General features: G+C 33.7%; 1 long non-coding RNA gene across 1 annotated transcript in view; it reads right to left on the bottom strand.

Annotated features, from left to right (window-relative positions):
- The window catches only part of LOC138339713 (uncharacterized), a 50,451-nt gene extending 30,406 nt beyond the window's left edge, over positions 1-20,045 (bottom strand). The window contains exon 1 of the long non-coding RNA XR_011212572.1: positions 18,211-20,045. This is a non-coding gene — a long non-coding RNA (uncharacterized lncRNA). The remainder of the gene's footprint in view (positions 1-18,210) is intronic.
- Positions 20,046-24,909: the final 4,864 nt, after the last annotated feature.

The raw sequence follows: 24,909 nt of genomic DNA, 5'->3' as shown, positions 1-24,909 counted from the left end.
TATCCTCAAGATCAAATGGAAATGGAAAAAATATCAAAAGAATATTTACATGATAAAATTAAAAAACAAAAGGGATTTTACATATCTCCTATGTATGTGCAAAATATATGAAAATAAATCCAACAGCTTCCCTCAAATTAGAGGGGAGGGAGAAACCGCAAACTTGCCAAAAAGTTGATGATGCGCGGGTTCGGTCAAATACTTGGTAAAGATGTCATCTAGTTGCGAAGAAGATCTGATATAAGATAAAGAAATTAAGTCGGCAAGATATTATTGACAGATGATGACAATCAATATAGACATGCTTTATCCATTCATGGAAGACTAAATTTTTTGTGATGTGAATAACAACAAGATTGTCAGAGTGAAGAGGTACTGGCAAGGAGATCGGAACTGATAGATCATCAAATAGGTGAAACAACCAAACAAGCGCGAGTACAATCCTCCTCATAGATCTACACTGAGCTTCAACAGAACTGAGGGAAATTGATGTTTGTTTCTTACATTTTGCATAAAATAGGAGAAGACCTGAGAGAAATATAAAATTCACTCATTGATCTTCGTAAATTTGGACAAGTACCCTAGTCGAAGTTAGAAAAGGCCATCCATTTGTAAGAAGCAGATACAAACATAAATAGAACATGTCACGACCCAAAAATGGGCGTGATGACACTCGTCTTATCCCACCAAGACAAGTCAGCCTAAAACTCAATCATTGCAATAAAGTGCGGAAATAAAATATAAGTAACTTAATAAAACCCCCAAAACCTGGTAGTCACGTGTACAAGCCTCTAATGTATTACAATTGATTCAAAAGAAAAACTCAAGTCTCAAATGAACTTGTTTCTAGAATAGAACAAGATCATAATTAAGGAGAAGAAAGTCTACTGCGACGGAAACAGCTACCTGACAAATCTCCAAGAAGCCTCCGAAAGAAGAGAATGACACCTACAAAAATTTGTAGAAGCAAGGGGTGAGTACCAAATCACACGGTACTCAGCAAGTAAACCTCTAAACATAAGCTAAGGGGATGAAATATTGGTACTCCTACCACCCCCAACCGAACCTCCACAACTACAACCTGCATTAAAATCAACCCAACCTAACAGCTCACAGTTTACATAGCACATAGCTCAATAACAAAAGTTAGACAAATTACATATCCTCAACAACAACACTTTAACAAATTACATATCCTCAATAACAATACTTCAACAAACTACATATCCGCAATAAAAATACTTCAACAAACTACATATCCGCAATAACAAGCTCAATTTTGATCAATCACAAGTTCCACAGAAAGGCAATCAGAAGATCAGCAAAACACGATATCAAATTCACTAATGATAAGTATGTGCAATGCAATGGAATGCAATGTCAAGTATAATGATGCATGTCTGACCTAGTGACACACACCCGCTGTCTCTCAGTCCGGGACCCATGGGGGACATATCTGTCCATGCATCTGTCGCGGCGCACGACACGACCCTCGATAATAGTAACCATCACGGCGCGCGATTCGTCCCTCGAAATATAGTATCCATCGCGGCGCGCGATACGTCCCTAGAAATGGTACATCCTCTTAAGTACCCATTCTTTCTCAATGCATATAACACTTGTCACAACCAATGCCTCAGAATAATGCAGATGACAAGTTCACACATATAATGAGGAGATGACCATTTTCATAACATCACACAGTTCACAACCACACAAACATGAAGTTACATCAACAATGATTCAACAAGCTTTCAAACCTTTCTCAACACAACAAACATAAACAATTAGTCACATTGCCTTTTGTTATCCCATTCTTTTCATTATTAGAATTAATCAATGTGGAAAATTCAACCCATCACCAATCCCGTTACTCCCAACATATACCACAAGGACATACACGCATTTCATACACTTAACAAGAGTTTAGAAATCCACTTGCCTCAATTTATCGAACAATCACTTCGGGACTTTAGCCTTCCTCCTTTGTTGCACTTCCAAATAAAATCTAGTCTATTCAAATAATTAAACACTATAAGGTTTCGAAGTTAACAACACACATATTGCACGTGTCTAGACTAAACCAAAAAAAAACTCACGCAAATTTATAATTAAGTTCTTAAGTTTCAAGATTAGGATTAAATTTTTTATTTATTTTCAATATCATAAATCTTAAGACATTCACTTAATACCATATACCTAATACTTAATTATATATATTAATATATCAAAACTTAAATGATAGTATGAAAACTATTAAAAAGATCTCAAATTGATCCCAATTTATATCACCCATATTTGAACACCAAAATAAAGATATTTCATGAAATACTTTTATACGGAAGGCTTCTTGCATGTCTATTTACCTCCCTTCCCAATAATTGTTTCATGATCATCAACAATTGGTCATAATTACTTAATGACTAAGGTGAAATTTACGCTAAATAACATATGCATACATGTACACAAAATTAAAAATTAGTTTCACATATTAGTGTAAATTATACACGTTTTAATCTAAAAAATCTACTTCTAATTACATGAAAACTTAATAGAAAGGATGAAAATAATTACCTTGACACCTTGAGATGAAAATATTGATTTTTCTCCTCCTTTTCCCTTTTCTTTTCCTCCCTTTCTTTTCTTTTCTTCTCTGCGTTCTTTTTTATTTTTCCAATCGTTCTTTTTCCAATCCTCATATAAGCCGTCAGAGGCTTTAAAATGTTAGGGCACTTTGCCCCTTTTCTTTTTATTTTATTTTATTTATTTATTTAATTAGTTTCTTTTTTCTTTTTTTTTCCATTATTATTAGCAACAAAATAATATTTTATTAAATCTAAAAATCATGTCACTCATTCTTATAAGTCATATAAATTAATTATAAAATCTACTAAAAAGGTTAATATAAAAATAATGGTTGAAATTTCTAAAACGACTAAGAGGGTCGTTACATTATCCACTACTAAAAATCATGTTCGTCCTCGAACATAAAATAGGAGAAGGAAGAATTATTAACGTTATAAAAATTTCATGTATGATCTTCCAGAGTTGTTGTTCATATCTCCATGAAAGCTTATTTTTAACACCATTCTATCAAGATCAACTATCAAGAACTGAACTATAGAGAATTTGACAAATCTACATATCATAAGTGATTGTCAAGCCACATACTAACCCATGAACCTAATCTAAATTTAAACCCCTTGGACTATAACTCAACAATCATTACAAATATTTTCTCACATAGCAAAGATAACATTCTATTAGTACTAGCTACAATCAGAGTGAACTTGAACCAATCATCACATACTCATAGTGCACAAACCATCACACCTCTTATCACGATTCCCTTTTCACAACACAATCTTTTTACAAGCTTAAGTTATAAAAATCTGATCTTTAGAAATTGGATACTCTCCAAGAGAGAATCAGACTTATCTAACCCAACGAAGGAAATGATCATGTAAACACCCAACAAACAATACACTTCAAAATGTAGAACATCTAACAATACTTTTAGTAACTCTTCATAGCTCTTATATAAGTTCTTATAAGCAAGGTTGTGCGTGTAGAACTACTTATATACTCCAACTTCCAAACAAAACCAAACCTATCATAGCTGAAATGATCAATTCTGCCCAAGGATCTCATCATATCAAGGGACATAAAAGGATCGTTTCATCCGATCCACCACTAAGAATTCACCAATAGATGTGGAAACACGCGTAATATAAGTAGGGAATCATACTTTAATAGTGCTCAACACGAAGAAGGCGATTACATAAGAATACACAGAAACAAGGTCGAATAAAACAAGCTATTCCTTCCATAAGGCCCATATAAATAGAATTCCATTCATCTTTTTCCATCTCTCGATGTTTAACCACCCACAATCAACCAGTCTGATCCTCCATCACTTTATAACAAATACTCGATTCATCAAACTCCACGTACTTCTCTCAATACTCCATTGAAGCTAACCCTCTTAATACAAAAAAAAAACATCATAACTACACCAACCATTTACCTCACTCAAACTGTCACTAGAATCAAAGTCTTTTTAGCAAACACGTTGTATACTTTACAAATTTCAAAATATGCCCCTTTTTTTTCCTTCTATATAAGCATTACATGACAAGATATGAGTCACAACTAAGATTGATAGCACTAATTTCAAATCTAAGTACTTTTCCATCGAGGTACAATAACTTAATCACACCAATGTCAACGTCACACAAACTTTTACATGTCATTTTTCAACCATCATGCACCTCATGCCAAAACTCAAAGAAATATTCTTGATCACTCGAATAATTTAGATACTATAAGCTAGCTCATCATCTCTACTCACTATCAATTGCCTATGTAACACATCATACCAATCTAATATTGTCCCATCAATAAATTAGTTTTAATCCCCTCAAAATCCTCATTAACCTTGTATAACTGTTGGTTCATACTATTGTGTATCCATAGTCACCTACCATACTCTGTATAAATTAGCCCCACATAACAACACAAAATCTTACACATTACACTATTTTTTTTCACTCAAAACAAAACTCTACATTCTTAAAAATTGCTGAAGAAAACCTGGTACGTCAATACCAAACAAATTCACATCCATAGTCATATTAGATATTATACATGAAAATTCATACGTCCTTCAACTTCAAACCAAAATTCTATATGTAAGGTCTTATTCTTTCATTTCACTTAAATTCTTCTTATGGCACAAAATTTGAGTATCTTGAACTCTTCGATACATCAACTCTTGTTTCTTTGGTTGACTCGTTTACCAATCTTATCTTTTGACCAACAACCTATGGTATTTTTATCTTATCCTTGAAATAAAAACATTACATGAAATCCCATTGAGGTATAACAATCAAAACTAACCAAATTTACTACTCAAATTATTTTTAAGTCCTTCAAATGCTTCATACTCAATGTGATCAATCATTTCTTACCCCATACCAATTCATACCTTGACAAAACACACTACCACAAATCTAAACTCACAATGAAAAACTTGAATTTTAAAATTCAATTACGTAACTCAATACTTTTATCTATTGAAATTAGCTCATACATAGAAAATATTTACATATTTGGACATCTTAGCTTATTATTGATCGCCTATCCATCGACCTTGTCATACCCTTTCTTAAAAATCCAATGGTATCCGTTACCAAATTCGAAACTATAAAAGAACTTATCACCACACTCGAGTCGAACTGTTTCATCAACATGAATCCTTAAATCCAGTTATACCAATCCAATCCAAAGAACTAACCCACTTTTATCCGCACTTCCTTACTAAAACTCTTAATTGTCTTCACATTAGTATACTCTTTAGGACTTCCTTTACCCATATGTTTGTAATTCGATATTGATCCAATTTCTTGGACATTACGACGAAATCACCACTCATTTAAAAATTCATAAAATACATTTCACAATCTCAACATATCAATATCATACCAAAGATCCACTACTAAAAGCTTCTTTATAAATAATGTTTAACCCATCCACCCATACCAACAAGCTAGTTGGGTTCTCAAATATGAGTTCAACACCAAATCTTATCATATGAGCATGCACACCATAGATAACTCCTTAAGTAGTTAATATTTGCACTTAACAATCAACATGTCCGTTTTCATGTACCACTAGTAATACATCGTGAAAATTCATTACATCCACCACTAGAACATATCATATCTATTGAGAAGATCATTTCCAAATAGGTCACACACTTTATCCATCAAATAGCTGTAAAATATTACCAGATTAGTTTTGTATCTAACTCAAGCTATATGTAATCTTTCTTAAGCAAGGTCAATATCAAAAGTAACACACCATAATTCTAACCAAGTACCCATCAATACCATTGTAATAGTCATATCATGACCTTCTCTGGTGTACACTCAATCTGTGAAACCACAGAAGGGATTCTGACCTGAATTGGTGCAACATCATTTGCTAAGCAACCCATTAATGGTATGACAACTAGATGAATTGTATTACACTATTTATTATCTAGTCAATTCTTCAAACATTTAACTTTTAATTGTCGAACCACTCCATATTTTGCTTATACCAGATAAGTACTATATTTATTATTATTATTTTACAATGATAACTAACCTTACTCAACTCTTTCAAATATGATCACACATTCGTTTCATAAGTATATCATTTTCACCTTAATACCAGATCTAACATCAAACCAATACACGACATCCCAATGATTCACAAAAGGAACTGCGCACGAGTCATCACATAAATGAGAGCGAATGGAGTAAAGCGATAAGAATCAAAATGGGACCAAGTACACACAATAGAGATCCAAGAAGTGAAGATATTTCCTATAAGTCACTACAGCCTCTCGAAGATAGATGCAGACGTCTCCGTACCGATCATCGAAACTCTATTGAGACTCGACTTGTACACACGTGAGACCTATAAACCTGGGGCTCTGATACCATTTTGTCACGACCCAAAAATGGGCGTGATGGCACTCGTCTTATCCCACCAAGAAAAGTCAGCCTAAAACTCAATCATTGCAATAAAGTGCGGAAATAAAATATAAGTAACTTAATAAAACCCCCAAAACCTGGTAGTCACGTGTACAAGCCTCTAAAGTATCACAATTGATTCAAAAGAAAAACTCAAGTCTCAAATGAACTTGTTTCTAGAATAGAACAAGATCATAATTTAGGAGAAGAAAGTCTGCTGCGACGGAAACAGCTACCTGACAAATCTCCAAGAAGCCTTGGAAAAGAAGAGAATGACAAGTAAAACCAAAAATCCAGGCTCATAACCTACAAAAATTTGTAGAAGCAAGGGGTGAGTACCAAATCATACGGTACTCAGCAAGTAAACCTCTAAACACAAGCTAAGGGGATGAAATACGGGTACTCCTACCACCCCAAACCGAACCTCCACAACTACAACCTGCATTAAAATCAACCCAACCTAACAGCTCACAGTTTACATAGTACATAGCTCAATAACAACAGTTAGACAAATTACATATCCTCAACAACAACACTTTAACAAATTACATATCCTCAATAAAAATACTTCAACAAACTACATATCCGCAATAAAAATACTTCAACAAACTACATATCCGCAATAACAAGCTCAATTTTGATCAATCACAAGTTCCACAGAAAGGCAATCAGAAGATCAGCAAAACACGATATCAAATTCACTAATGATAAGTATGTGTAATGCAATGGAATGCAATGTCAAGTATAATGATGCATGTCTGACCTAGTGACACACACCCGCTGTCTCTCAGTCCGGGACCCATGGGGGACATATCTGTCCATGCATCTGTCGCGGTGCACGACACGACCCTCGATAATAGTAACCATCACAGCGCGCGATACGTCCCTCGAAATATAATATCCATCGCGGCGCGCGATACGTCCCTCGAAATGGTACATCCTCTTAAGTACCCATTCTTTCTCAATGCACATAACACTTGTCACAACCAATGCCTCAGAATAATGCAGATGGCAAGTTCACACATATAATGAGGAGATGACCATTTTCATAACATCACACAGTTCACAACCACACAAACATGAAGTTACATCAACAATGATTCAACAAGCTTTCAAACCTTTCTCAACACAACAGACATAAACAATTAATCACATTGCCTTTTGTTATCCCCATTCTTTTCATTATTAGAATTAATCAATGTGGAAAAGTCAACTCATCACCAATCCCATTACTCCCAACATATACCACAAGGACATACACGCATTTCATACACTTAACAAGAGTTTAGAAATCCACTTGCCTCAATTTATCGAACAATCACTTCTGGACTTTAGCCTTCCTCCTTTGTTGCACTTCCAAATAAAATCTAATCTATTCAAATAATTAAACACTATAAGGTTTCGAAGTTAACAACATACATATTGCACGTGTCTAGACTAAACAAAAAAAAAACTCACACAAATTTATAATTAAGTTCTTAAGTTTCAAGATTAGGATTAAATTTTTTATTTCTTTTCAATATCATAAATCTTAAGACATTCACTTAATACCATATAACTAATACTTAATTATATATATTAATATATCAAAACTTAAATGATAGTATGAAAACTATTAAAAAGATCTCAAATTGATCCCAATTTATATCACCCATATTTGAACACCAAAATAAAGATATTTCATGAAATACTTTTATACGGAAGGCTTCTTGCATGTCTATCTACCTCCCTTCCCTAATTGTTTCATGATCATCAACAATTGGTCATAATTACTTAATGACTAAGGTGAAATTTATGCTAAATAACATATGCATACATGTACACAAAATTAAAAATTAGTTTCACATATTAGTGTAAATTATACACGTTTTAATCTAAAAAATCTACTTCTAATTACATGAAAACTTAATAGAAAGGATGAAAATAATTACCTTGACGCCTTGAGATGAAAATATTGATTTTTCTCCTCCTTTTCCTTTTTCTTTTCCTCCCTTTCTTTTCTTTTCTTCTCTGCATTTTATTTTTTCTTTTTCCAATCGTTCTTTTTCCAATCCTCATATAAGCCGTCAGAGGCTTTAAAAGGTTAGGGCACTTTTCTCCTTTTTTTTTTAATTTTATTTTATTTATTTATTTAATTAATTTCTTTTTTCTTTTTTTTCCATTATTATTAGCAAAAAAATAATATTTTATTAAATCTAAAAATCATGTCACTCATTCTTATAAGTCATATAAATTAATTATAAAATCTACTAAAAAGGTTAATACAAAAATAATGGTTGAAATTTCTAAAACGACTAAGAGGGTCGTTACAGAACAAGACCTGGATCTTTGAGAAAATAACGAAGAACCTGTAAAGCAGTTGCAAGATGAAGTTCACGATGATCGACTCAGATGTTGCACTGTAAAGGATAAATCAGGCCTTACATGTGTGAGATAATTGAGCTTACCTAACAAATGCTGGTATAAAGTAGGACCTTTTATGGGAATCCCTTGATTTGCTAGTAACTTGACATTAGAATCCCAAGGTGAAGAAACAAGAGATAAATGTAAAGAATCAAACTCATATAATAAGTCCAATGTGAATTTACTTCGGGAAATAATCATACTAGTAGGTTCTCTCGCAACCTCCATCCCAAGAAAATAATGCAACTGACCATGATCTCTAATTTTAAATTCTTTGTCCAGAAAGAGCTTTAAATCCTGTAATTCAACTTCATTTTTTCATGTCGACAATATATTATCCACATATACTGCCACAATAGAAATAGAATCGGCAAGTTTGTAATAACAAAAGATAATAATCATTCATAAAAGACTAAAACCTTTAAAATTGAGAGCAGAAGTGAGCTTAGCATACCAATGTATGGATTCTCGCTTAAGTCCATAAAAATGGATCTTTTAAGCAAACATACATGGTTAGGAGAAGGAGTGCAAGGCCAGGTTGAAATTTCATGTGAACCTCTTCATTCAAGTCACCATGTAGAAAAACATTGTTCATATCTAATTGAAACACATTCCATCCATTTTTCATTGCAATAGCTAAAATACACGTGATGGCGGTCATCTTGACTACTGGAGAAAAAGTTTCATTATAATCAATACATTCTCTCTACACATCAGCTCTAATGACTAATCTAGCTTTTAGTCTTTCAATACATCCATCAGAGTGTTGCTTTACTTTATAAGCCCATTTAGATGGCAGAGCCTTCTTACATGTGGGTAACACAACGATATTCCATGTGTTATTAAGGCTTGGACTTGTAAATTCTTTGTCCATGGCTTCCTTCCAATATGGATGGTGAGTTGCCTGAATATATATAATAGGTTCATGTATACTAGTAATGTAATTGGGCATGAATTGAGTGTTAGAAGATAATCACCAAAAGATAAAGACTCAGGAGTAACATGACTTAGGAAACCAAAAGAAGTCACTTCAGTAAAATTGAGAGCATTGCAAATATAGTCTTCAAAGTAATATGTTTCTTGTGATTTTTGAAAGATTTTATAAGTATAGTTTGAACAAAAGGTAATGTAGAAAGAAAATATAGGGGACATATCAGGAGAGAAATTGATATGTGAAGTAACATTGGAAGAAAACAAAGATTTAGAAAGACTAGTAGATATGGAGATATTATCAAAATCACAAGAACAATGAGAATTTGAATTTGATGTGGAAAAATGAGTTTCTAAGGGATAATCAAAAGAAATGATAGTAATAGAAGGAAATAAAGTAGAACATAAATCAGATTGTGAAGAGAAAGGAAAATACTCTTCATGGATAATAACATTTCTATAAACCGAAACTTTCTCTATTTATAGATCCAACACTTTGTAGCCCTTTTTTCAAATGAATATCTTATAAACACACAAGGTGAAGCTTTAGGATCAATTTAGTTTTATGTAAAGGAAGAGTAGAGACAAAGCACAAACAACCAAAACACTTTAGATGAGAATAGGATGGTTTAACTTTGAATAGAACCTCAAAAGGAGTTCTTGAATTTAAAAGTGGAAGGAAATATATTTATAAGGTAAGTAATTGTAACAAGCATCACCCCCAATAACCAATAGGAGGGTGAGATTGATATAAAAGAGCTCTTGATCTTTTCAATAAATGCTTGTGTTTTCTCTCCACTACTTCATTTTGTTGCGGAGTGTGGACACAAGTAGTTTGATGAATAATTCCCTTGGAAATAAATTTTTTTGATTGAATGTTCCCATAACCTAATTCAAAAGCATTGTCAGTTCTAATAATTTTAACTTTGGAATTGAATTGTCTTTTTACCATAGAAATAAAATATTGAAAGACAGAGAAGACATTTGATTTAGTGCCAAGTAGATGAGTCCAAATAGCTCTACTAAATCATCAACAATTTTAAGAAAATACATATTCCCATCATGTGTAGTAGATTTACAAGGAAACCAATTATCCACGTGAACTAAGTCAAAAGCAATCATGCTACGAATAAAACTAGAAGGAAACAATATTTTTGATTGTCTTGCCATAGGACAGATAACATAAAGAGAAGATACCTTTGAACAAGATTTAAAAACTTTATTCATATTACTCATTGGCATATGGCCTAATCTATAGTGTCATAGCTTTTCTTTAACATTGGAATAAGAAAAACTAGAACAAGAAGTAAACATGTTCATTAAAGAACTTGAAAATGATTGACTATGAAGACTGGAACTAGATAGGCTTTTTGTAGAAACGGGTGGTTGACTTGACTTGAAGATATATAGACCTTTTTTTTCTTCACCAAGAACCAGAGGCCTCTTCAGTGAAGGTCCATGTAATATCAAAACAAGTGTTAGGGATAAAAAACACATATTTTTGAAGTTGTTTACATAATTTGTGAATCGAGATAAGATTGAATTTGAAAGAAAGAATATAGAGAACATTTTATAGAACTAGGTTGGATAAAAGAGAACAATTTTTGAATGATTGATCTTTAGTTTATGAGAATTTTGTAGAGTTACTATGATAGGTCTAGGTAAAAGATTGAAATTAGTGAAAAAATTCTATCAAAATTTTAACGCTCAGATGCTCAGATGATCCACTATCTAATATTCAAGAACAAGTGTCAACTTTAAACATGTAAACATAAGAATTAAATAGCTTGGTTATACCGACACAAGTGATGTTTGCGGATGCATTAGTAGACCTATCATTCTTTTGATTAAATTTCTGCGAAAATAGCAGAACATGCGCCATATTTTCTTGACTGAGAGAATTCACATCTGGATAATTTTTCGCCCCTTGTTGAGTACATTATCTTGTACTAAAAATATTGCTGGCAATAGTACCCTTTGATACTTCTTAGATTTAGTGAACTTGAAATCTGAATGAAAATATAGCACTGATCAATAGTATGTTCTATCTTCTTACAATAGTTGCACACTAGAGAAGTTTCTTTATGGGATTCCCTTATTGAGTTTTGTAATCATTGAAACTCCTTTCTCGTGCATTACCAACAAGAAAGGATGTTGATTTTCTTCGATAAACAGGAGTAACATGAAATATCCTTTGTTTTTCATCTTGAATAACAAGAGAGTGAACCTGACCAATAGTAGGAATAGGGGAAGATAACAAAATATTACTTCTAACCCTTATGAAAGTGTCATTTAGACCCATAAGAAACTGAAGCAACCTTTCATCTTAATGAGCTATACTTTTTTCTTTTGCTCCACATACACACTCACAACTACAAGCAGAAAAGGTGTTTAGTGCATCTAAATCGTCCCACAAACTTTTCATTTTTATGAAATATGTAGAAAAACTAGAATTACTTCAACTACAACATTTAAATTTTTTTGAGGCTTAAACAATTTGGCACCATTAGCCTGACCAAATCTACCTTATATGTCAGACCATAAGACTTTGGCACTTTGGGAGTGCAAGATAAACTCAACAAGTTCTTTTGAGAGAGAATTGAGTAATCATGACAAGAACATGTCATTATATCTTGAGGAAGCCTTTTGAAGAGTTATATCAATAGGAACAACTAGGGATCCATCAATTGATCCAAGCTTGTTCTTCATTGAAAGGGCTATGATAAAAATCCTTCTCCAGCCACCATAACTCCTACCATCAAAAATAGTGGAGACAAGGTTCATGCCGGGATAATCTGAGGGGTGAATGTAGAAAGCATGTAATGAATTCAATGCATTAATTGCAGGAACTCTATCACTCATTTATGTGATTTGAGTATTGGATGATTCAATTTCAACAATTTTTGAAAATAGAGAAAAAATGAAAGCACAAGGAAAAAGAAATTAAAATTAACACTGCACTTAAACCATGAAAAAACAAATGAAGAATAATATAGAAAATTTTCTTCTTGTATTTCTGAATGAATAAAACTATACAATTAAGTTATATTTTTACAAGTAAGAGGACATCTAATGGTAAATCCTAAAGGAACAGAATATTTTCAAGATCAAATTGAAAAGGAAAAAATATCAAAAGAACATTTACACGACAAAATTAGCAAAAGGAAAAAGAATATCTACATGTCTTTTATGTATGTGCAGAATATATGAAAATAAATCCAACAGTGAATTACCTTGTAAAGATCCTTATTGATTGATTGATGAAATGTTTGATATCATGAATGTAGACTTTAATTGCATGAATTGTTGTCTCTTTCACGTGGTGTAATATTGCTTTTGTGTATTGATTGTTGAACACCCGTGATGAGACATGTGAAGATTATGATGTCGAGGTCATTTCCTATATTGTTGAGTTGTCATGGGTATTCTCCCGACATCTATCCTATTATTGGAGGCTTCATAGTTAGGTAGAATTGATAAGTCTTTCAGTATGTTCCATTCTGTTTTAAGATCTTGAGATGATTGTTTATGCCTTATTAAGTATTTCCAAATATTTATTTGAGTTGAGTTTAATTAAGACTTTAAAGTTTAATTATGCATTTAAGGTTCCCATTTCGCTTGAGTAAGTCTTCCTCTAAGTAGTCAGCCAGGCTAAGGGTTTGCTTGGAAACACTAGTGAACGCAGAATTTTGTGTAAGTGGTTCGACATTTAAAATAAAAAATATAACAACACATTATATTGATAAAAATTACTTAAGACATATTAATAAACATAAATTAAATAAACTACTGCAACTCTTCACAATATGTTTTGATAAATTTAAATTCATAAAAAAAGGGTCTATTGAGGATCGAACTCAAGACCTCCTACACAAAAGCAATGCGCTCAAACAATAAGCCAAGATCACTTATGTGCTCATCTACCGCGATTCATTTTACTAGTAGCATATTCTATTTTTCAGGTTTTATATGAATATAAATACAAAAAATTTCGACGAAGCAGTGTCGGGTGACACACCTTACTATAAGGTGGCCCCTCCCTGCTTGGAAACCAACGATGATTCTAGAATGTCAGACACATTCAGGATGTAGGCTCGGAGCGTAGTGTCACTCACTTAAGCTCAAAAGTTACATGACATAATCCCTTAGGGAAGGGGTTATTTAAGTACTAGGAAGGAGTTGCCCGTGCTAGCACAGACTCAACATTTTTGTATTATTTTGTACTATATTTTTTCCCCAAAAATGTCAATAAGAAGGTCTAAATGTTATTGAATTTCATAAAAACTGATTTAATATGTTAATAAGATATAAACGCTAATAATTGTGCTGCATCTTATATTTATGAATTGGCCACATACAAGTAGAGATGCGATACAATTTAGTATAAGATTTTTAAATTTCCTCTCAACTACAAAGAAATTAGATAACACAACAATATATTAGCTTAATAGGTGATAAACTTTCCTTTTATAGAATAATCAATTGAATTTATTCTGGCTTTGCAAAATGCCTATTTCGATAACAATATTTCCATGTGTGCGGAAGGAAAGCATTTGTGTCTCTTCTACTTTCGGAGTAGTTGCAAACTCTCTCTTGCCGATCTCTCTTTTTTATATGATCTCTCCATATCCTGTAGGTAATTGGTTAAGCCTTCTCTATGTTTTTCTTTGTTTTGTAACTTTGAGGAATCATTTTTTCACCTGATTGGAAGGATTCACCTTACTATATTCTGGTATACTAAGGTAGTAGTGTTTAGCATACTAAACATTATGAATATCAAATACAACACCAGTTAAGAAATTGTTATAGTACAAAATATGGGCAATATACAAGTACATTAAAAAAATTATAAGCAAGGTAGAACAAGATTTTTTTCTCTCTACGCAACTTATAAAGAAGAGATATTGTTAATTTAATGAAAGAAATAGCTATGGGAAGACATAAAGTGCGGGTCAGAGACATTAACTTTTTTATGCAAATTATATGTAAGCTAAAATAATTCACATTGTTGATCCTAGTTATCAATTAGCATTTTTAACCAGCCCCCTCTTTGTATATCTCTTTCATTTGGCTTTTTCAACAGTAGATACTTGTTAAGATTCCAAGACATTCCAAAATGGAGTGGTCGATATCGAAGAACCAAATTGTTCACATGTTCTCTTGCTAAGAAGTCTATTAAGGTGTAAACCAATGTAGTAAAATAGAAACTTTGTTTTTCTATATAAGAGGAAGGTGTAACAAAAGTTTATAATTTTATCAAACACATTTACATGATCAATATGGATGCATAGGCTCATATTTTACAAAACATAGAGAAAATGAACCATTTTTTTCTCGATGGAAGCATATCTAGTTGTGTAAAAATCATATACTCAGTAAGTAGTATAGTGAAGAGTTGCTCATAAACGTAGAAATTATAGGGGTATAATTCTAACCTTTTTTTGGAAATAAAGCAAGAGCCACCAACAATAACATTCTCCTGAATTCTAGATGTTGGCTAAACCGAATCCATAGAACTTGTGCTCAAACGAAGGTGGTTACTTGTTATTTTTTGCTTTTTGAGGTGCTTTCAGTCATGTCGCTTTTTATATTTAGCAACTCTTATGCCCAACATTCTACATGACATATTTCATATAATAAGATTTAGAGGACATGTTAGTATATTTTACACATCTTTAGTTTATGATCACAAGATTTAAAAATTTGTGTCAAGTCAAAACTAAGAAAAACAAATTATAATGGAGTCAACATATTTATGAAATTTAAAAAGATATGAGTAAAGAGAAAGTACTATAATGATGTAGACACTATAAGAGTCAACTACAAGAACAGGAGGCTAAACTCGTATTGTCTGTATAATCATAACAATACACTGCAGTCCAAGGCAAAACAATAGTCGTTAAGACTATTGTTTCTAATTTTGACATCTTCATCTATAATACTAGGATTACTTTCACATTTTTATCCAAATGATTAGGATTAGCTAACATGTGCAGCTTCAGAGAGTCGTCTAACAATAAAACATGAATAAAAATAACATTTTACACTTGTTTTTTATTTAGTAGTTAAAGAATCCCCTGTTAGGTGTTGATAAAATCCAAAATGTTACATATATCTTGGCCTAGTAAGTTTTTAGGGTACCTGATTGTTCCTAGTACAGTTTCCTAATGAGATTTCTTTGGCATTTGCATGAATTGACTTAAGGTTTGGACCGTAAAAGTCACATAAAGTAACTTTTCAATCAATTTTTTATAGGCATTAACATCATATAATAGCTCATCTCCTATAATATTAGTTGCCTCATCATAATCCCTAGTAGCAAAAACTTAAAGAGTATAGATATGCTCCTCTGTTATGATTACACTCAAATACTTTCCCTGCTCATACTAAATTTACTTGCATTCAAGTACTTTAACTTACATAGAAAAATATAAAATCGAATCAAAACTTGTGCATTTGAAAGTGTGAGTTACATGTGTTTCAAATGGTATTCCAAAAAGACAATAATTCGCCACCAATTCTGGAATAGGGGTCATGTAATACAACTCTTGCTCCTAAGATTAAAGCTAATGATGGGGTTTATGTGTGTATATTCATGGGAATCAAAGTTTGAGAAAGCTTTCTATCATATCAAGTTACGTAATCGCATTTCCCACCAAGGCTGGTTCATATAAGTAAACTTGAATCCTCATCAAAAGATAAGAGAAGTATATGACTAAAAACCAAGAAAGATCCTTTTAGTCGAGAAAAGAATCATTTTTATTTAGTTGTTCATCAGGAAAACTCAAGAGTACGGATATATCCCTGTGTTATGATTCCACTTAAATACTTCCCTCTTTATTGGGTCAATGATAGAGTTCAAACTCCTAGTTATGATCCTACTTAATCCACTTAAATACTTTCCCCGACTTTCAATATGCTAAATCTTATATTATACTAATTCACTCTTCATTCATTCCATAGTTTTGTTGAATATATTGTAACAATCATTTCTTCCAAGTGTTCAGGTTGAACTCTATTAACGACATAACAATCATTAGTGCACATAGTGTTATTAACCAGTTCTTACTATACATCAGGTAATAACTTAACTCTTGTAGTATTAGTTGCCTCATCATACTCCGTAGTGCGAAAACTCGAGAGTATGGATTCCTCCATTATGATTCAACTCAAACACTTTCCTCGACTTATAGTAAATTTAATTGCATTCAAGTACTTTAACTTACATAGTGTTTTATTCGGAATAGGAAAAATATTATGTTTTTGGAGTGTTTTTGACTTTTTTAGAGTCGCCACTTAATTTTCAAAAAATTAAGAAAACTAGTGTTTTCAAAAGACTTTAAATAGAAAAAATCTAGTGCAAAGCAATTACAGGATTCGGGTATTCCTATTAACGTCTTAGGAAGGTTTGAAAGCACCTAAGACGTCTGCTAACTTACGGCTATCCGACAACTAACTTTGTTTGGCTAAAACTTAACTTATAAAATTTATTGGAAATTGTTTGAAAGTGAGTTTCTTAATTTTTATCTAAGCGAAATTTATAAATCAAGAAATTATTTTTAAACTATTTAAACTTGGTTCAATTTTAAATACTAAAAAATCATGGCATTCGACGGGGTTTGGATCTTTCTAACTTTAAACTAATGACAAATAAAACAGATAAGCAACAAGACACGAGAGAGAGAAAGAGAGAGAGAGAGAGAGAGATTTTGGGCTCAAACCCTGGTTCTGTCTACCTGGACCAGATTTTGGACCCACCTGCTTTGGGTTTTGACCCACTAATTAAAAAAAATGAATACGAAAAGGAAATGCAACAAGGGCTTAGGCCCAAAATAAATATAATATGACAATTAAAATTAATTTAGGCTCTTCGATCCAATCTCGTCGACTATTCTGACTTGCTTCGAATTCTTCAACTTCAAAACCTGTTCGTCGGTTTTAATAGGCTTGTCTCGGATAAAAAAAATTGAGCTTTTACAGCTCTCAAAAATATGGAAAATAGGATGAAGTTCGTGAGGACTCAGACAGATTTTTACATGCAAAGAAAAGAAGCAAGTATGAAGTTAGTATTTTTGATAGAACAATAAAATTTGATAAGACAGAGTTACTTATTTACAAAATTTAGACAACACATACCAAACCAAAACGCTTATAAGAGGTCTATTAAATACTCTTTCTCGAAACCAATAATGCAAGGTCATCAATCTACATAATTAATCATCAAACAATAAAACTAATTTTTTGAAAGTGAGGCTACACTTATCAAGAGAAAAGCATGAACACCTTTGTGGCTACCAGGACTAGTATATGATATGCAAATATAATAATTAAACAAAATGGGCTGAAGGCAAATGACAAACATTTAATGCATAAGCAATTGAGGCACTACTCCAAATTTCCACCAACAAATACTACAAAACACATCAATAAATGCAATATAGAGGAAGGATAGAAAAATGTTTAAACAACTTTTGCTTTTCTAAAATAATACATGGAATCCACCTAATTTCATGACTACATAAACACCAAAATAAAGACCAAAATAAACAAATGGAGTGAATGGATACAGAGCATGAAAACTTGGACATTTGGGTTCTCGTGTTTAAGCTAAGGTTTCGAAGTTGGAGCCAAGCAAACATCGGAGCTACTTCTAGAGAGATAAGACAGAGGCTCAACTTATTTTAACTATATAAAATCAAATTAATATATTTTAACGCCTAACATAATTTTCAAAGCAATTTTGCCGATATTTATCAACAAATATTCACGACTTTAAACTCATAGGAGAAGGAAGTTAAAGCAGAAAACAATGCTTAGAAATGACTTAAAAAGGATATAAAGAAGGTGACACCACACAACTTATCGAGACAAGGATTGCACATCACAAGAAAACGAACATAACAACAACATTAGGCAGGGAGTAAGGGGATCAACTGTTGCTACCGTCTAAGGGTCTCGAACCGCAAAATTCCATATAGGACAGTAGGTTCAGACATACATGCTTGGATGACATTCTAAAATCAACAGCTCTAGAGACTACGACATGGCAACATCCAACAACTATGATCACACTCGATAGTAAAAAAAGAACTTTTGAAGCTCATACAACAGAATAGGCAAAGCTCATATTCTAACTATGATCTCCATATTTGAAAACCCACACGAGTAAAAAAACACATATTTATGACTAATTAAATCCCCATTCGAGGCCGACAAGTTTAACATTATACAAACAAAGAAACAAAAGAACGAACAAAGTTATACAAAGAAACAAACCAAACATCACTAAAATGATTTAAAATCAGAAGAGTCTTCACCTTCTCTGGAGCAGCTGACAGGACAACAACGAAGCAGGAGTGTGAGCTTACATGACGAATTCGAATTTCAGTGATTGATTTTGGGATATTCAACCCGACTCAAACAACGGTTTTCTTGTGACTTAGGAGTAGTGAAAAAGTACAAACTTTTGGATACAAGAGTAATTCTCTATTCCTCACTCGACGCTTTCAACTGAAAATTCCCCAAAGTTTTTTAACTCTCTTAGGATTTCTTTTCTAAGTAAAAACCCACCACCAATTAAACCTCCAAAATAATATTTTGAAACTACTATGTTTTCTATTTCCTTTAGCTAAATTTTTCAGCGAAAATTTCAGACCCAAGAAATTTTCTCTGCCCCCAAAAAAACAACCCCCACCTTCAAGAACAATAAGAATGTATTTATAGGAGAAGAAACTAGGGTTTTCGAAAATGGGGGGAAAATGGCAAACTCGAAATTGCCTGAAACGATCCTCCAAATTCAAAAAGAATCCTCCAGGACAAAGGCAGCTGCCTTTCGTACGAGAGCTTATCCAAATTCCACCAAATCCGTACTACAGGGTAGAGGACGGCTTGGATTATTTCTCTTCCTCCTTGCACTTGACGTGGTGCCCATCCATGCGAGCAAGGAGGATTCGAAATGATCTCTTCCAGCTGGAGGTGTATGATCGTACAACTAAAAGCTTAAATCGGTATAAAGGAAATGAGGAGGTGCGTTGGTTCCATCGAGCGTGAGGAGCACCGTGTTTGCTGCCACTTTTTCTTCACGAGTCTACTGTTGACCCTAAAGTCATTTCTTTTCTTCTCTGGAAGAAAGAAGTAGGCGTGGACAAGTTCAAAGGGGTATGGGCTGGAGAATTGGGTTGGGAAATGGACAAATGAAATTTGCTGCTTTAAAGGATGGTTTTAAAGGAAATGGGCTTGTCTCGAAATTCTTGAGATTCTAATAATTTAACAAGAAAAAGTTGGGCCTCCATTGGAGAACAAATGAGCATTTGAATGTGGGCTGGGCAAATGAGATTGCAAACAAAATATTTTATAAGGGCCCCAATATGGCTTTAGGATCGAAAAATTAGCCGAGTTAGATCACTTGGCGAAATTCGCGTAAGTAAACAAAAGAGATGAATCACCATTAATTAGTTTGACGAGCTTCTTAATTTTAACAAAAAATAAAATAATCGAGTCCAAAACATAAGTTATTATAAGGCTAAGCAAAAAGTAACGCATTAAAACGAAATAATAAGAGTCTCGTCCACTATCATTATTATCTTTTATTATTATTATTATTATTATTATTATTATTATTACATTACCATTTTATGAAACTAATTATTTTAGATTGTTTAAAGTTGAAGAGGCTTGATAAATTAACCTTCGCCCCGAGTCAAAATTAGGTGTCAACAACTGTTCCTCTTTTACTTTGATTGACGCAAGAAATTTGAGGAAAATGAAATCGACCAAACCGATTTGACCAACCACATATTCATCTCTAGGGACGAGATTTTTCACGAACTCTAGGAATTATGGACGAGATCCGGACATGGGCTTCCTACATATCTCAGTCTATATGAGAATTTAGGCCACTTGTATTTCAACACGCATGATTTAACGCACGGTTGTGAAAGATTTAAAAAGCTATCTCGTTACCGGAATATGAAGGGACCGAGATGCCGGAGAATAATATTTAAGAGCGAGTGTTAGAATACAACCGATTTTTCAATATTGTGCTCGTATACATATTCTCAAACTTTAGGAATCAGGCTTCTTGTTGTTCATCTCGATCAGTTGAAAAGGAAATCTATTATGGCAGATAACCTTTGGCTCTGGACGAGTGACAAATTAAATAGAGTATGAAAAAGAGGCTTGCAACCTCTTAGCCATGAAGGTGGAGCTCTTCACATCCATAGGTAATAACTTACATGGACATAATTTCCAAAACTCTTGGTGTATCGTCACTCAGATTGGAAACTTGCCTCCGGCAGACACCAAATCCGGATGCAAATCGAAACTAACAAAAGCCAAAGAAAAACCCATATGACTTCTGATAGGGGTGTGGTTTGATTGTGGTGGACGTCGCTTATCTGCTCGTGTCCTAAGAGTTCGACACTCCTTTTTGGACTATGTCTAGTTTGCTGGCTAAGAAAAAGTATCACGATGTGCTGCATCCCTTTCAATGTCGTCTGCACCTGTCGGTTTTTTTGATAATTCATTCTTTCAGATGCTCTCGACAAAAACTGAGATAAAACTCATCAGCGTAAAATGCAATTGAAATGGAAGACAATGTATTTTACCGTGTTGACACTTAATTGCTCTTCTTCAATATTTGACGTCAACTTCATCCGTTTGATGTAAAGAAAACAAAGATAATAAAGCTTATGTTTGCAATATAATCTTCAATGTACTCTTCATTTGATGTCAAAATTAATAAAACTGATGCAGTGTTGATATTTTCTTGATGTCGTCTTCAATGATTCTTTCGGCATCTATCTTGCCAAATAAAATTGCAGTTGATGTTGATGGGTAAATATTTCTCTTGAGATGCACGATTTCCTTCTCTGGCCGTGCATGATTTCCTGGAGGGCATGAATATCTTCTCGCGATGCATGATTTCTTGCGGGGTATGAAACCTTTCCACAATGCATAAATTATGTGAGTTATGAACATCTTCTCGCGATGCATAATTTTCTGCGAGGCATGAACATCTTCTCGCGATGTATAACTTTCTACGAGGCATGAATATCTTCTCGCGATGCATAATTTTTTGTGAGACATGAACATCTTATCACGATGCATAACTTTCTACGAGGCATGAATATCTTCTCGCGATGCATAATTTATGTGAGGCATGTAATCTTCTCGCGATGCATGAATATTGACTTGCGATGCATAGTCTTCCGCAATGCATGAATATTGACTTGCGATGCATGGTCTTCCACGATGTATGAATATTGACTCGCGATGCATTAATATTGACTCGCAATGCATGATCTTCCGCGATGCATGAATATTAACTCGCGATGTATGGATATCATCTCTTAATGTCATCCTTGGTACCAAATGAAGATAGTGCTTCAATCGAGCATTATAGTTATCTTTTGGGTAATGATATCGTCTCGATCGACAATACAATAAAATGACCCTTCAGGTAGTGTATCATCTAGATTGACAATACAAATAAAATGACTTCTCCCGACGGTATATCATCTCAATCGACAATATAAATAATTGACCCTTCGGATAGTGTATCATCTTAACCGACAATACAAATAATTGATCCTTCGTGTAGATGTAGTATCATATCTGATATTATGATTCAAATGACGTCCTTTACGCAAACTGGGAACTCTTTCTTTGAGATTTTCGCTTGATTCATCTTTGAATCTAGATGGACGTTCCTTAGATTTCATGCTTTTGAGAATCGAAATAACGTGACACTCTCAATTCTTCGATATGTGCAATGTAAAATAATTCCTACGTCTATAGGAACACCGTAAAGTTTGGGAGAGCTTTCTCTTCCCTTGACTCCTCCATAATTATCGATCGGAGGAATTTGCTGATTTCAGAGCAAAGCTATAACCTGCGTCCACAGAAAAATTGTTAGTTTTAAAACAGACTAATCTGTGTTGATTTCTTCAGTTGTATGCTCCTCGTCATGTTATCTCCGGTTGACTTCCTGATCCCCCAACTCTTGATAAATAAGACAAAATATTTTATGCTAAAACAAATGAAACACAAAAGGGAAAATTTAAGAAAAATAAATTTTCGAGAAATAGTATTTTGAACAGAAAAAGTCACTGCCAAGTGTCATGTCACGTAAGGCTTTGCAAACTTCTTTGAGCCTGATGCTTGGAGGTATATCTGATTATTCGATGGGGAGTATTCAAAACCATCCTAGACTGTCGACAAAACCATACTGAAATTTTGGGGTCATCCTCAAAATTTCTGTCCCAGTTACATGCCTCAGCTTATATTCAACTGTCGGGGAGTAAATCACGGAATTTTTAAGATCCTCTCAAAAACTTTGTCCCAGTTGAAAATCTCAAAATATTTTCAGTCTTGACTTGTTGAGGAAAAATCTTCTTCTCGAGAACTTTTGAGTCCCTCTCAAAAATTCTATCCAAGTTTCTATTGTAAAGATGAACAGAAATCTTATGGGAAATATGACCGAACCCTTGTGGCGCCTACATATCCCGTTGAGGCAGGAATCAGGTCAAACATAGTTCCCTCTCGAAGGTTAGCAAAATAAGAAATTTACAAAAAAAAGTGATCGAGGCCGACATAAGCCGCCTACGTATCTCATTCTTGGGAATTCAGGTCGAACATAGTTAAAATACACAGAAATATTAAAAGGGATAAACAGGGTAATTGAGGCCGACATAGACTGCCTACGTATATCATTCTTGAGAATTCAGGTCAGACGTAGTTCATTACAAAAGGGATAAAATTTAAACAAAAAAATTACAAACAAACGGAACGATTACAAGGAAATAACATAAATGCAAATCGAAGCTTCACACATAGTATATCTTGATAGTATCTGAGTTGATCGGTTTCGGTCATGCGGTGCCATCTATCTCCGACAGGACCAAAGCACCTCCAGATAATACTTCGTGAACCATGTAGGGTCCTTGTCAATTTGGTGCAAATTTTCCTTTGTACTCATGCGTTTAAGTACCAATTGACTGATTTCAAATATTCTAGATCTGACTCTCTTGTAGAAAGCACGAATCATTCTCTGTCGATATAGTTGATCTTAAAAAATGAGAATTATTCTCTTCTCGTCAATCAAAGTTAACTGATCGATTCTCTTTCTAACCCATTCAGCGTTACTCAACGCAGCTTCTTGGATGATTCTCAATGACGGTATCTCAACTTCAGCAGGTATGACTGCCTTTGTTCCATATACTAGTAAGTACGGAGTAGCTCCAGTCAACGTTCTAACAGTTGTTCGGTAACCCAATAAAGCATATGACAACATCTCATGCCCACATCGGTGATTGTGAATCAATTTCCTCAAAATCTTCTTGATATTCTTATTGGTGGCTTCTACAGCCCTATTCATTTGAATATAATAACCAGTTGAGTTTCGGTGAGTGATCTTAAATTGCTCATATATCTCTCTCATCAAGTGACTATTGAGATTTGCACCATTATCAGTAATGGTCGACTCTGGTACTCCAAACTTGCATATCAGATTATTTCGAACAAAATCAGCTACAACTTTCTTGGTTACCGTCTTGTATGAAGCTGCTTCCACCCACTTGGTGAAATAGTCAATGGCAACCAAAATAAATCTGTGTCTATTAGAAGTGGCTGGCTCTTTCGGGTTGATGACATCAATGCCCCAAGCTACAAATGGCCAAGGTGAACTCATATCATTGAGTTCGTGAGGTGGTACTCGGATTAAATCACCGTGCACTTGACATTTATGACATTTCTGCACAAACTTGCAACAATCACTCTCCATAGTCATCCAAAAATAACCGGCTCGAAGGATCTCCTTGCCAAAGTGAGCCCATTCATATGCGTACCACAAACTCCAACATGTATCTGTTCAATAAGTTTTGTAGATTCAACACATCTGTGAAGACCCAAATCTGGAGTCCTCCTAAAAAGGATTTCTCAACTTAAAGAAATTGAGAGCCATACGGCGTATCGAATTCTTTTGGTTGGATGTTGCATCTCCAGGATAACTCCCAGACGCAAATTGCTTCTTTATATCAAAATACCATGGCAAACT

Source organism: Solanum lycopersicum, chromosome 11, assembly GCF_036512215.1.
Source record: "Solanum lycopersicum chromosome 11, SLM_r2.1".
Lineage (NCBI taxonomy): Eukaryota > Viridiplantae > Streptophyta > Magnoliopsida > Solanales > Solanaceae > Solanum > Solanum lycopersicum.
This window is presented reverse-complemented; position numbering and strand designations above follow the sequence as displayed.